Source organism: Anastrepha ludens, chromosome 3, assembly GCF_028408465.1.
Source record: "Anastrepha ludens isolate Willacy chromosome 3, idAnaLude1.1, whole genome shotgun sequence".
Taxonomy (NCBI): Eukaryota; Metazoa; Arthropoda; class Insecta; order Diptera; family Tephritidae; genus Anastrepha; species Anastrepha ludens.
This window is the reverse complement of record NC_071499.1, coordinates 123,783,063-123,798,208: the sequence shown is the minus strand read 5'-3', so window position 1 is coordinate 123,798,208 and position 15,146 is coordinate 123,783,063.

Here is a 15,146-nt window from a genome sequence, read left to right as displayed (position 1 = left end):
TTTGGCAGATTTCCCCGCTTCTTTTTTTTGCAGTTATTTTCACATTTGTCCGTTTGTCCGTTTTTTCGCTGTTCGAAAACTCATTGTTCTGACCATTTTGCAGTCGTTGAAGAGACAGTTGTTGGTTCTTGTTGCTAAATCGCCCTTTGTATTTGTGTTTTTTTTTTTTTGGTTTGTCGGACAATCGAAAAAACGAATCTTTGATATTTCTGCGCAAGCACACACACACACACGTGCACTCATATGTTTGTGTACGTAACAGTTTTTTTTTATGGCAGTCCAATGTGTGGAGCCTGGCGCCAAAGAGACGCTGCTCTTCCACCGCCGCCGTTTCTTTTGCCAATGTCTTTTAAGTTTTATGCCCCAACCCCGTTGCTTTCATAGAACTCCCCTAATCTTCATGCGCTACAAAGAGCATCCTTTTATATATATGCGCTAATATGTGCGTCTGCTATGATTCTCTTCTTCTTTTTTATGGCTGTATATCCCCATAGGTTTATGGCACTTTAGCAACTTTCGGTTGTATTTCTGAATACTTTTATTTTTTTACTTTTCGGTTTATCTGCTTTATGCTTAATAAATTGGACGTTATCAGGAGGCGCGTTTTATGAACATAACATCATATATATGTATGAACATACATATTTACGCATAAATGTCGTTCCTTTTTTGATAGCGCATTTTCGAAGGTACTTGTTTCCTACTATAGTAGAATAGAATATATCTTTCCACCCTACAACTATAGTTTCGATGCTCCAGCGATGAGTTTAATTTTTGCTTAAATTACTTCAAAATGGATATTAGCTTGAAGTTGGACTAGTTATCTTTTCATTTGGTCCCGGATCATAGTAACACAACTGGCGACTAGTAGGCAGACGAACGTACTTATTCTTTCCCAATGAATTCATTATTAGAGAATGTTTCCTTAAAGAAGCAGGTGCGAGGTGGAACCACTTCAAAGCCAAAGTTACCATAGCCCGAGTTAAATACGAGAATAAAGCAAGAGCCACCCACGGTTGCAGAAAACTCTCCAGCCATGGGATTACTACTAAGTATTCATAAGTGATTATCCTGCGCATCATAGAAGCAAACAAAATGGTTGGATGCAAGATTTTTAAGTGAACTGCACCCAGAGTTAAAAACTATACAGTTTCTTATACTTATTTTTAGTGATGGTTTTTGTGTGGATTTTTTATGATCTAAGTCCTCAAGCTAACATAGTAGAAGTGGATTAAGTAATAAACAACTATTTTTATGTGCATAGAGTCAAGCCATAAGGAGGATTTCCAAATTTCTTGCACAAAGGTTAATAGAGATTAATAGAAATACATTTTTGAGGCTTAAATCCTTAACCGAGAAGAGGAATGAAAAAACACGACTAGGTTGAAATATATTAAAAGAAAATTTGGAGAATAATTAAGCGGAGGCAGAATTCGGATAAATATTACAAGTATAAAAAGGCACGGGTTTTTATGCAACGACAAAAGTGGAATCAGAAGAAGTGGAATAAAAAAGGGCTTTAATTAAAAACCATCTTGAAACTAACAACTCCAAGGCTCAAAGTCAATTGAAAATTTTGGCTTTTTGAAAGATGGCTTTGGAGATGTTTTTTTTTTTTTTGATGGATTCTATTGGAAAAGTGAAAGCGAGTAGCCACAATTTATTACGTGAAAAATGTAGAAATGTCACGAAAGAAAGCGTGAAATGTGAAATTCAGCGCGCCTATGCCCTTAAAAGGTGTCTGATAAAAAAATGGCTAAACACTGAACATAAGCGACCGCGACTCTAAAGTTAAGCTGAACAATTTTAATCGTAAAAGGCCAGGAAATATATGGTGTAAGACGAGTAGCTGTCTGGAAAGATCAACCAAAATTAAGCTGGAAGTCGCTGAGGCTAAATTGAATACGCGAGGTAGCCTAAACAGGGTCTATAAAGGGGCTCGAAAGACATGGTGTAAGACGAGCAGTAGCTTGATAAGCTCAACTAGAATTAAGCTGGAAGAAGCTGGTGCTAAATTGAATTTGCGAAATAGCCTAGAAAGTTTATCTCAAAGGTCTTGAACGCCTGGCTGTAAAACGAGCAACTGACGGATAGATTTAACTATGTAGAAGAAGCTGATGCTAAACTCAATTCGCCAGATAGCCTAGAACGAGTCTCTTCAAGGCCTTGCATGGCTTGATATAAGACGAACAGCTGCCTGGTAGGCTCAACTAGAAGAAGCTGATGCTAACATAAATTCGTTAGATAGCCTAAAATAAGACCCTAAAAGGCTTCGAAAAACGTGATGTAAGACGAGCCTGGTAGCCTGGACTATAATTAAGCTGAAAGAAGCTGGTGCTAAATTTATTTGACGAGATAGCCTAGAAAGAATCCTTCAAAGGCCTTGAAAACCTTGCTGTAAAACGAGCAGCTGCCAGGTAGGCTAAACTAGAACAAAACTGGAAGAAGCTGATCTTAAACTTGGTTTACCGGCTTCAGTGATGCCTTGAAGTTAAAAGCACCAAATGCCACTTCAGTATCATTACCCAAAGACCCGTAAAGACCTTTTATACTGTTACAACCCACAAGGGCAAAAAATATCCATTACGTGCCGTAACAAAACCTCCCTTCTAACTAATTTATCATTGAATTTATATACACAAAACCTTGTTCTCCCCTTACTTTGCACTCCGCAATAATTACTAGACATTAGCTCTCTTTTACAAAAACAAAAAAGTGTTATTGCATTAAGCGCAGTGTTTCCACCAACTGAATCCCCAGGGAGCTCACCCATATGAATGTGGAAATTCCCACAACTGTTGGGGGTTCGAAGTTCAGAGTTCGGAAATAACAACAACAACAAGTAACTAATTAATTGTTCAGCGCTAGATTGGTTTAGCGAACGCATGTGACAAGCTTTAACTATAATGACCCGGTAAATAGGGCACATATCGTATGAGCATCGAGGAGCAGGGGACACCAAAGGTGCATGGCTTAGCAGTCGAAATTACTCAAACTTGACAACTTTAAACGATTTTGTTGCTATTATTAAGTGAAATTGTGGAAATCATTAGAAAGTTTTGCTTTGCCTTACGTTGGAAAAGTTTTTAAATGACGCATGCGGGGTGGGGGGTAAAAACCAAATGTACTTGCCACCAATGGCGAACAAATTTTCTTATGTCCCCAGTTGACCCGCTTGGAGGGCGTTTTGTAATTGTGTTAAAATTATGAATGTGATAAGTTGTGAACTAGAGAGGGGGTGAGTGAGATACAGAGAGAGCAAGCGAGAGAGAGAGTGGTGAGTACAAAAAAACTAACTTACCAAAATTGCCATACGTAAATGGTCGACAATAAAATGTTGCAAATGCAGGACATACAACGCAACCAGTTCCACTACATTTGACCACATTTGGCTGGCTGGTCGACCAACAATTGACCATACAGTTGGGACACATTAAGTATTTACACAATAATTGCATTGGCATGTGGCGTTATTACAATACAACAACAATGGCAATAGCAACAACAATGGTGATAGCAACAACAACAACTACAACTACAAAAACGGGCACAACAAGCGTTAGAAAGCAAGTGTACACATACATACATACATACACACACATACATGTATGCATATAATACAAGTATGTGGCATGTTGCAAGTTGCAGCTATTAAATATAAATTATTTTAACATTAATAGATTTTCATTGAAGTTGGAAAACTTTTTCCATGCTAACTCGAGCCACACACGTGGGGGCACATAGGTGGGGGGATGGCCCCCGCCATTTTGCTATTTCTGTTGCGGCGTATTTACGCAAATTACGGGAAAATCGGCGAAAAATTAAGCGCGCGCTAAATTTTTTAACAGCTCACAGCTAACAGTAGAGGCCTACTGCCATATGACGGCAACAATCCACCCTTTCATTCTTTGGCTAGAGGTTTGACTTTTCTCCGGAAAAACTCATTCTCTAAATATCACCTACTTGAGCCCTGTACGGCCACAGTTAATGCATACGATTTCTAATTTTCATTTATTTATTTTCTTTTAACAACCCCAGCATTTAATTATCGATTATTTAATACCACATTCGATAGCTGTATTTTTCTTCATTAATGCGAAAATAATCAGCGCTTGATTGGTGTTATGCAGCCACTTTTATAAGCTGTCATCAACTGTGAGTAGTTAGGAGTTGCGGTGAACCTTATTTATACTGCAATCATATCGAGGTATGAATCATTTAAGCTATAATGAGTGCCTATTAGTATATTTGCTTGGCGCTCGAAGTTCGCTAGTAAAACTTGTTTGAATTCAAGCGAAAAAAAAGAGAAAAACAAAAAAATTCAATTAATAGCCGACGGTGTAAAAACACTGATTTGTATAATTTGATGATTGAGTGCGCGGCAATTAGTGCATTTGAACTGAATAGTTTATTGAGATTATTTTTTGAGCTTTTAATATTATTAGTAATTGAAATTCTTAAATGCAAATGGCAGTAAACTTAAAAACTGCCTAAATGAATAAAACACTCTGCAAGCAATTTACTATAGCTCACGATACTTACAACACAACAGTATCTACCCTCATCTCCCAATTTGGTTAATTTTGAAACAAATTTTAAAATGTAATTTAATTGAAATTTCAAAATTAATTTTTACCCATTTTTTATTTAAGAGAGTCGTAAATGAAAACTCTGTCCAAAGTCATAGAGATGTCGCTACCCTCGCGTATTGAGATTATGTATACTTAGTAGCATCTCTTGGAGGAACACACACCAAGTTTCAGCCAGATCGGTATATTTCTTTGAGTTTGGCATTAGTTTAAATCGAGGAGGTCCAGTGATTTTCCTTTTCCATCAGCTCACGTCTCAGCAGTTGTGGTCGCAAAATTAATGAAAATAGGGCTCCAATTCGTTTCATACCCCGCCTATTCTACAGGCTCGACTCCGACGGATCCCGTGGGCTATTATTTGCTCCCCAATTTGAAGAAATGGCTGACGGGAAAAAGTTTTTATTCGCAAGAGGCGGTGATTGCAGAAACGAATGGCTATTTTTGAGACTTGGACAAATCCTATTATTCAGAAGGGATCAACAAACTAGAACAGCGTTGGACGAAGTGTATAAGCATAAAAGGAGACAACTTACGTTTTTGGCACCGTAAAAACGTTGGGGTTAAAATGCATTCATTGCACGTGACAAAGTTTCTCATTTAAAGGTCGGTAGAGAAATAAACGCAGTAATTTGAAACGCGGCAATTTGAAACTTTTGGTATGATGAGACGAGCTCAAGTTTTCTTATACACCTAAAATCTGCAACTTTGAAACAAATTTGCAGGGAGAGAAGTGTAAAGCAACTACATCTATATTTTAGTCAGGCTGACAATTTGGCAGGGCTGGCAAATTTTGGTAAGCTTAATTTACAGAATTATTTATATTAAAGAATTTAGAAGTGGAATAAAAGGTCTGTCTTTATTGTTTGCAAAATTAATTATAAGTCGACTCAGCTACCAAGATTTAGGAAAATAGGTGCTGCTTAAGTTAAAAACAAGAATGGATTTCAAATTAAATTTTTTTCTGCGAAATCGGCGATCCCTAGTATTACTGACTTCGTATATGCCAACGATGTTTATGAGAGAACTTTTATAGTGGAGATTCTAGTAACGAAGTCAATCACTAGCTGAGGTGGTAAAAACCTCCTGACTGCACCCTCCGCGACGGTGCCGCCTGGGCAATGAATCTCGACATCCTCGCTCCACTCTCTCTCGTTCTCCTTCGAATTTTCGAAATTTGATATTAGAAAGGGTACGAGGATGCGAGGTGCAAGGCGACAAGATGTCTAGCAAAGGCTGTACAATACAAAATCTGTATGTCTCCCTCCAGCACTCTCGGGGTGGGCACAAAGATGCAGAACTTTGTCACAGTCATAGTCAAGAGGTGCCTTGCAGGCGGGCATAAAACGCTATGGGAGGAGTCCCCCAAAAATAAAACCCACCCCATGGTCGAGGAAAGAAGAAATTCAAGCCGGGATATCAGTTCAAACGGCGGTGGGAGTAGAGGCGGCAACTTGATTCTCCTCTACGTGTTGCCAGCGGTCACACATCTGCTAAGGTAGTTGCAGGTCCCAGAACTCGAAATGCTACTGCAAAACAATCAAAGTAGTCAGTTCAAGAGTAGCCGCGGCCGAATCACACTCGGACCTACAAAGCGTGAGCAGCGTGGCGACCGTTAATTTTGTGGACGGAAATAGACGAGGAACTATCTCTGGAAGCACAGTCTATATGAGAAGCCTCGACCTCCTCGACAGAATTACCAAAATAATGCTACGAACTCGCAACACAAAAACAACTAGCTTTATTTTATCACTTCCAAGGAAGGAATACGAAATATTGGTTGGCGTACTGACGGCACATTGTCTCACTTCATATCAGGCAGTTTAAATGGAAAGCTATTCAGAACGACGCGTGTAACTTATGCAAAGAAGAAATAAGTACCATAGAACACCTCCTTTGCCACTGTCCTGGTGTAAGGAAAGCTCGTTGTAACTGCCTGGGATCGATATAATTTTCGTCCCTGAAGAATTTGGCAGACAAAAGTTTGAACTGCTTATTAAAACTCGCCAAAACATCCCGCCAAGGACTGTCACATCAGCAGTATATGTATGGGGAGTATTTTTTGAATTCTATTTTTATTTTTTGAATTTTTTTTATTTTTTCCTCTCTTCTTTTTCCTTTTCTTTTTTTCTCTTGTTCGTCTTTTTTTCTCCTTTTTTCTGCTTTGCTTTTCTCTATTTTCTTTTCTTTTTTCTTTTCGTTTTTTTTTTTCTTATTTTGTATTTTGTTTTTTTTTGGTATTTTTTTTTTTGTATTCTTTTACTTGAGTTGAAAATGAGCTTAGTTTCGTGCTGGACAAACCTGCTTCCAGCTTCAATCTCTCTCTAAAGAAATCCAGATTTTCATGTTTTTTTTAAGTCAGTTAAGATTCTCTCTATTATACACAAATTAGTATTTCCTATTGGGCAAATGTTGCTTACAGCCTCTAATGTCTCCTAAGAGGCAAGGATTTTCACACATCTCGCACTTTTTCACGTATATGAATTTTTATTTCGCATATACGCATATATACAAATATAGGCATTGTAAGTATTTTTATTAAAGTCTCGTTTCGTTCTTTATTTACAGTTAACCGCTTCCATTTCCTATTAAAAATGCGACTATGGCCTTTGCTAGCTAATCACTTGGGCATTCCATACTGCAGTTCAACATGGCAGCCTGCCACCCGGCATCCAAGCAAAATAAGGCCCACTGACCCCAAATCTTTCACATGTTTTTTTTATATTTTTATTTATTTATGTATACTATTCTGACGCATGCAACATATTGCGTTGATGCGTTGTTCCTGCAACAATTTTCATTCAAATTTTCAGCGTCAGCATCTTCTCGCTTTCTTGCCCTTCTATTTGCCTTGGAAATGCACTTGAGCACGTGTGCGTTGCGCGCATTGTATGTGACTAGATGATGGCAAATTTTATGACACTACGGCGGCAGTGTCTTCGAAAGCCAAGAAAAAATCAGAATAAGACCGATGTTTTTGATGCAAATATTTATTTATTTTCTTTTTTTAACGCTCCGCTAAAAATTTTCTTTCTATTTTTCTTATGCAGGAAGCTTCTTATTATTATTATTATTTTTTTTTTTGTTTTTGGGTTTTTGTTTTATTTTTACCTCCTATATTTGTCGCACTGCCGCATGAGTAATTGAAGCCACGAAATATGGGTAAATGCACCCAGCTCAGTGTCACGGTAATAAGGCCATGAACTCATTAGCAGGCAAGTGAAGAAAATATAGCGCTTGGTAAACTTTTCTCTAGTTTAAGGCTTTAAAAAATCCTCCATACACTAGAAAAGTGTTTTTCTCAAGAAAAAATTGAGCTAATTTGAGGTTATGGTATAAGGCAGTCTACTAACTTTGCAACTACCATCTCCACTCTTCAACTTCAGTCTCCTCTGGTATTCTTCTTTTCACTTTTTTTGTCCACCTTAAATTAAAAATGTCCTCTCTTTCTAATTTTCTACTTTTTTACCCACCTCTTTTGTATGAAGTGTGAAAATGCCTTAAAAGCTTCACACCTACGCACAGAGTCACCAAGTCGCCACGCATTCATTATCTACGCAATATCTACGCATCTCTACATAATTCGCTACTTAAGTGTGCTCTCTTGCGCACTCACTTGCTCAACTGGCACTCATCGTACTGCTGAACTTGTGAAACACTTCGTTCGCACACATACACACACACACAAACACATTGTGCACTCAAAGAGCGCTTGAACGCATAGATTATGGCTATTTTGAGAATGCGGGAAGGACTTGCAATTTTGCGCTAAGGGAGAGAGTGCGAAATGTAAGTTCAAAAATTTGAAGGTTAAATTTAGTATAATTTGAATGTTAAAAGCAGTTAAATACTTAATTTTTTAACTACTGCAAATTTTTTAATTCTTCCTCTTAGCACTCATGCGGCAGCTTGCTGACTTTCCAGCCGCCTTTCACTTTCAGCATTTACTTTGAAAACAGTTTTTCTTGGCTTTTTGTGCTTTTCAATACTTGTTTGTGTGCCTTTTGTGGCGCGACTAGCCAGTCGGCCGCCATTTTCACTTGAAATGTTTAATTTTTTGTAGTTTGAAGCGCAAATATTTGTGGAATAGTTTTGCCGGCGGCGTGGAAACTTGCAATCCTAGTCGAACTGCCGCCATGTGGTACTACTCGGGCGCCGCATGGACTCCTACAGCCAAAACCAGAACACTCTAACTTCACAGCATATGCAACCCCGTGCCCGTTTTGTGCCCCTTCATTCGCGCCCATCTCTGGCTCCCCGCAGGCTTCCACCATTATTTCAATCGTCTCGCAGGCGTCTCGCGGCGGCGAAAATTCACTTTCCGCCAACAAATAATGAAAACAACACAAACAGTAACTACAACAATTGCAACAACTATGCGAAAATCATAAAGTTAAACAGGAATGTAAAAAAAAAGTAAAAATAAAAAGCAAATTAAAAAATACAAACATTGAAAAAATTTTGCAAAATTGAAGTTGAGTTTGCGAAAAGTTTTGAAGTGCAACAGACGAGCCAGCAAGCGCCTGCATGTGCTGTTGTTGTGAATTGCTTGCCTCCTGGCAGCCGGGAGAATTCCCCAAACGCGCGAAAACAGTAGTGAAAATGCCTGACAACAACAACATGCACAGTAAATTGCGTATGACCGTTGTGTATGTGTGTGCTACTTGCCACATGCAACATGCCACAAAATGTTGTTACTTGATATAATGAAAATCGCAGTAACAACAGTTTCAGAGCATAAATAAAACAAAAAAGCATACGGCGAAAAAGTAGCGGTGAAAACAATTACCGCCTCTCGTGCAGCAACAACAACATAGTTGCGGCGAAATGCGCTACGCTGTTTACTTTAGATGGTCCAGAAAAATGCAACAATACCAGTAAAAATTAAGCGCTGCGGCGCCCTTAATGCAACGCAGTACATGCGAAGGTGTGTGGCATGTTGCACCACTGCGCTGCCACCCAGTTTATTTCGATGACGCATATGCAAGTTTGTGTACGTTCGGAGCTGTGCTTGCGTGCTATGGCGTTAAAACAAATTTACAATTTGCACAACTTGCAACAACTTGTGGTAAGTAAGCGCTACTTGCAACGCAGTGGCAGTAAAAAGTAAAAAAGACCGTATAAAAACAAAAAAATTATTAAGTGCTGCGTGGAAAAATATTGCGCGAAAAATTAAATGCGCAAAATTTTTCATTTACTTTTGCCTATGCAACAAATTCGCGGCAATGCTGTTGCAAAGGCGCATTGTTGGATTTTACTGGAAGTTTCTGTTTGCATACCGTAATCAACTTATTACTTATTTGCACTGCCACAACATTTTTCCGTGCGTGCCACTTTGACTTGCCACAAGCAAGTTTTTGTTGTTTTACTTTTCGTTATTGTAGTCTGCGATATAGCTGCCACATTAACATTACGCACGCATTACTGGTTGCTTTTAAATATGTGCCATACACTTCATTGGCAGCAAACTTTGCAATACAAATTAAACTTAATTGAGTCACTAATGTTGTAACAATAGCGCGATTTAAAGCACTATGCTGGAAATTTTATTGTGGCAAGTTGGTTTAAGTGCAATATTAATGCGAACAGCAAAAGTGCACAATGCGCTCGGCTAAGTGCACCGCGAGTTTACAATGCATTTTAATGTGTTCGCTGCAACTTGCCACATATAGTAAAGTAGTGTTTTTATGCGATTTAACTAATATTTTAAGTAAAATAATTCATTAGCGGTAAATAAAATGAGTTTCTGGAAATGTTGCAACATGCCCGCTTGTTGCAAACTTTGAAACTTATGTAGTTGAAACAATTTTTCGTGCATTTCAGCGCGCTATTTGGCATTGTGCAGCCAACTGGCAACTTGCAACAAATGCATTGTTGCTTGCTACATGTACAAATGCTGCGTACTTTTCACTAATAATATTATTTGCTATTGTGCTCGCGATTTTTAGGCAGCTTAAACTATGCGAAGACCTAAATTTAAAACTTTCATTGATTTTTTCACTTTGCAACATACAAAAAAATGACTTTTCTTGCATTCTAACAACACAGAGTGCACTTTTTTTGTTCAAACTTGCAACACGGCTGGCGCATTTCTTTCTTTCTTTCTTTCTTTGAAATATTTCTAAATGAAATCCGCAAAACTTCACGCATGTTGCATGTGCGAAGAGTTGCTCCTGTTAATTCGCGCGCGTATTACTTCCAAACCGACTAGCTTTGATCTGTTTGAAGGCAAATAAATCTTTGCGCGGCAATACCAAAAAAAACACACAAAAAAAAAACAATATGCATATGCAACCTTCAGTGGCAGTCAGCAACACAATCACAATCAATTAAAGTGAAACACATAAAAAGAAAATCGAATTGTTTTTTTCTGTCCACATTCGAATGTGGCATGTTGCAACAGTCACACACAATTAATGACGGCTGACAATGACAATTTGCCAAATGCATAAAAAGACAGCAAAATAACAAAAACAAAAACGAAATGCTGGTCGACAATTTTGTGCGAAACCAGCCGTGCCCCTAGCGACTTGCAACAATCACTTGTGCGCGTTTTATTTGTTGCTGCTCCACCAACAACAGTGATTTGTTGTATTTTTTATATTTTGTTGTTTTTTTGTTGTAGTAAAGTACAAATATGATTTTAATTTTACGCTATGGCGCATTGACGACACATTTTGACACGTTGCAAACGGCAACGCTGTACCGCTAGCTTTCTCATTGCTGCCGCCGCCATGCTGTGTTGCAAGCGGCAAATTTCGCGCCCCCATGCGCTCACACTAGCTCGCACGTACGCTTGACAGTCAGACAAACACATGAATTGCGCTAGGAACAACAACAATAACAGCAACAATGCAAAAATCGCAAATTTGGTATGGAAAATCCGGACGTGCCTCGTTAAATCATTTTCCCACCAGCAAGTGGTGGCCGCTTTGTTGTTGTTTTTATATTATTTTTTTCACGTCTTCTATTCAGTTTGGTTGCTGTCGTTGTTGTGATTTTTGAAAGGCTTTTGCTAACATTACAAAGTGCAGTAGGTTGTCGCTTTTGTTGTCGTTATCGTTTGTGTTGTTGTTGCTGTTGCTCATTGCACTTAAATTGAATTTGATTTGATTTTCATAAATAAAATGCTAATTACTGTAGTTGATTGTGCTGTCTTTATTTGTGTTGTTGTTGTTGTTGTTCTTGCTTTTATTATTTTGTATGCACTGCATTCGCTCTTATTGTTGTTTTTGTTTTTATTGACGTTGCGAGTTTTTTGTTAGTTCGTTCAGTTGTTGCTACTGCAGTGGGGTTGGGTTCGGGCGGAGGCTCTCCGAGTTTCATTGTTCGAAACCACAATCAAGATTGATGTACCGGAGCGAGATCGTATTCGAAAATGGTGAAACATTCTTCAAAGAGTGTAGATTCCCTGCATCGCCTACAAATTTCATTAAAAACTACTAGAAAAGAATTTTCATGCACAAGATTCCTAAATAATGCGAACTAATCTTCGATGAGAGTAAATCGCTTGAGGGAAAACTCAATTGCGACAGAAAAATATGAGAAACTTTTCATATCATTAGATAATTTGCAAGATCAAGAACCTGAAGCACAAAAATTTATCTATACCAGCCCCAAGTTTGTTTTTTTTTGTTTTTGCGTTCCAAAATTCCAAATGGTTCAATATAAAGATTTAGTAGATGGTTAACTTTCTTTAAAATTACTCTAAACGCGTTGTTGGTAGAGGACAAACAGATCTTAAGCCTCCTCTGCATTGGAAAATCGAGGACACCTAGCTTAATTTCGTGACTATACTTAACTTCTGTTTTCCCACTAAGGAAAAAACCAACTCACACTCATTTATTTGTCTTTCAAAGTCTCTTAAATAGTTGTGAAAGTTAGAACATCTTAAGCAGCAAGCCTTGCATAGGAAACACCAACTCTAGAAAACTTAACTTCGGCTGATGTCGCTACATAACGGACATAAGATTGAGCTTGAAAAGAAGAACAAAACTGCACGCATCATATACACTGGCTAAGGCTTAAAGAGTTAACTACGAAAGTATGTATCTCTAGGAAAATTAGTTGTTGTGACCTCCTTCTAAAGTCCCACAAATGGGGAATCATTGAATGCGAACAAGTTCAAAACTTTGTCATCTCTGGGTGGAAGAACCAACTATCCACAAACAAACCTTGACAAAAAGTGTAAATTCTATTCATATCAAACAAAAAATTCGATTGACTTGCTTCCATAGTTTGGAAAAAACCACCTACAGCTAAATAATTTACCCGTTTGTCGTTCATAAAGTCAATCAAAACTGGTACAGATTCCTCTTTATATTTTTATCGAAGCAACTATGATTATTTTATGAGAGTTTTTAAAAGTTTACTACGTAAGATCGATAAGTTACTAAGATGCAAGAAATCTGGTTTTAACGAAATCAGTTTCGACAGAAAGTTCAGACTTAAAACTATAGTTGAAATTTGGACAAAGGGGTTCCCACAGCCGTATTTCAGATATGTATTTACATTAGCCCATAGGTGAGACTGTAGCAGTAAGTTTTTCCAATAGCGGTCCCTCTCGACAGACAATGGCAAACCTTCACGTGTAATTCTGCTATGAAAAAGCTCTTCGTAAAAATCCATCTGCCGTTCGGATTAAACAAAAAATTCTGAAACAAACTATTATAGTTCTGCATATTTTTAAGTGGCTACCAAATTTCTATTCTCTACTAGTAAATTACAACCAAGGTCTATGACATCATAAGGCTTCTAACAACAAAATAAAAAGGTTTGCTAAGTCGGATGCCTAACTCTAGCGGAGTCAAAGGCACTAAGGTAGCTGCTGAACAGGTAATAGGAACTTCTGTCATCTTTCAGCTGTCTAGTTAAAAGTGGCTAAGTCCAGAGCAGAGTGTCTACTGAGGAATGAGAATATGTCTTAGACAGACGATTCTATTTGGTTATACGTCCAGTAAAAAGGAAATCACTTTCTCCTGCTCAAATTGGCCAATTAGCCTACGGACCGGAACCGTGTAAGTCATTTTAGACGATGATCAGAAGTCTGAGCACATTTTTGTTTAAATATCTAGGAATTAAGAAACTTCAATGCTTGTATAGGCGTAGGGATTCATGACTGGTAGTAAATCGTCACAAATCTCGCAGTATTTTCTGAATACTCTATATCTAATTTTAATACAATAACTTAACTCGTTTTTCAAAGGTCATCCAGTCTTAATTTCCAAATTAGGCAGTAGGGGTTTCCTCACTAAACGTCAATATAAAGAAGTATTTTCAACTCTCAAATAAACTCTCCCTACTTCCTATCATATACATAGGTGCTTCTAGATAAACAAGTATTGGTGAAATTTTTAATCTGGGTGTGATATTTGACGCGAGATTCTCATTTCTTCTTTTTCTTGTTATATCTGTTGTATATTCAATGCTCGCTCTCAATCGCCGATTAAGCTTGGATTTTATAGATCCATATACTCTAAAATTATTCTTTGCCTCACTTGTGAGCTACCATATATTCGAATACGCAGTCTTTATATGGAAGCCTTACTGTCTAAAAAAAATTTATACTCTTAATGAATCCGAAAAGTTTATTTGAGTTATGCTCTACGTTCGTTGTGTTTTAGTCCTTCGTTTAATAGCATTTTCGAAATAATACGGTGTGCTATGGAATCTCTATTCTTATTAGAAGGCATTTATTTTAGTTGGTATCATCGCTGGTAGAAAATTTGGCCAATAAAAATTGTCACGGTAATAAGTAGGATTTACCCCATTTCAATTGAACTATAATAAAGGGTTTTCCAATAACAGGTGTTATTTTGAATAGGTTGCTATTTCGGTATATGGCGCTTTAAAGCTGTCATTTTTTGATATTTGACAAGTAGAAACTACGCCATTAATAAAAATGGAACGGTACATGCTTAAAATTCACTATAAACATGGTGAAAATTTGGCAGAGACGGTTCGTAAAACTTTAACATTTTTGGAGCAGAAATTGGTGAAAAACTCGAACTGTTCGGACAAGTTAGTTATGTGAAGAATAAAACCCGTGCACGTCGCTCAATAACAGCCAAAAATATTGTTGTTGTAGTCGTAAGTGCTGAAGAAAACCCAAGTTTGTCCATTAGGCACTCCACAAACGTCATTACACCGTTTTTTGCAAAAAGATTTGGGTCTTAAGGCTTATAAAGTCCAGTTAACCCAAGAACTTAAGCCGGACGATCATCAACAACGTCGTGTCTTTGCTGATTGGGTCGTGGAAATGCCTGAGTGATGAGGCCCATTTCCACCTCGGTGGCTTCGTCAACAAGCAAAATTGTGGGATCTGGGGCTCAGAAAATCCAAGAGTTATTGTTGGAAAGCCTCTCTATTTTCAACCTGTGACTGTTTGGTGCGGTTTATGTTCCGGCGGAGTCACTGGACCTTACTTTTTCGGAAATGAAGCTGGAGCAACAGTTACGGGAAATGAATTGCGCTATCGAGAGATGATTAACGATTTTTTATGGCCGAATTGGGTGGTATTGATCTGGACAACGTTTATTTTCAACAAGACGGCGCTACGTG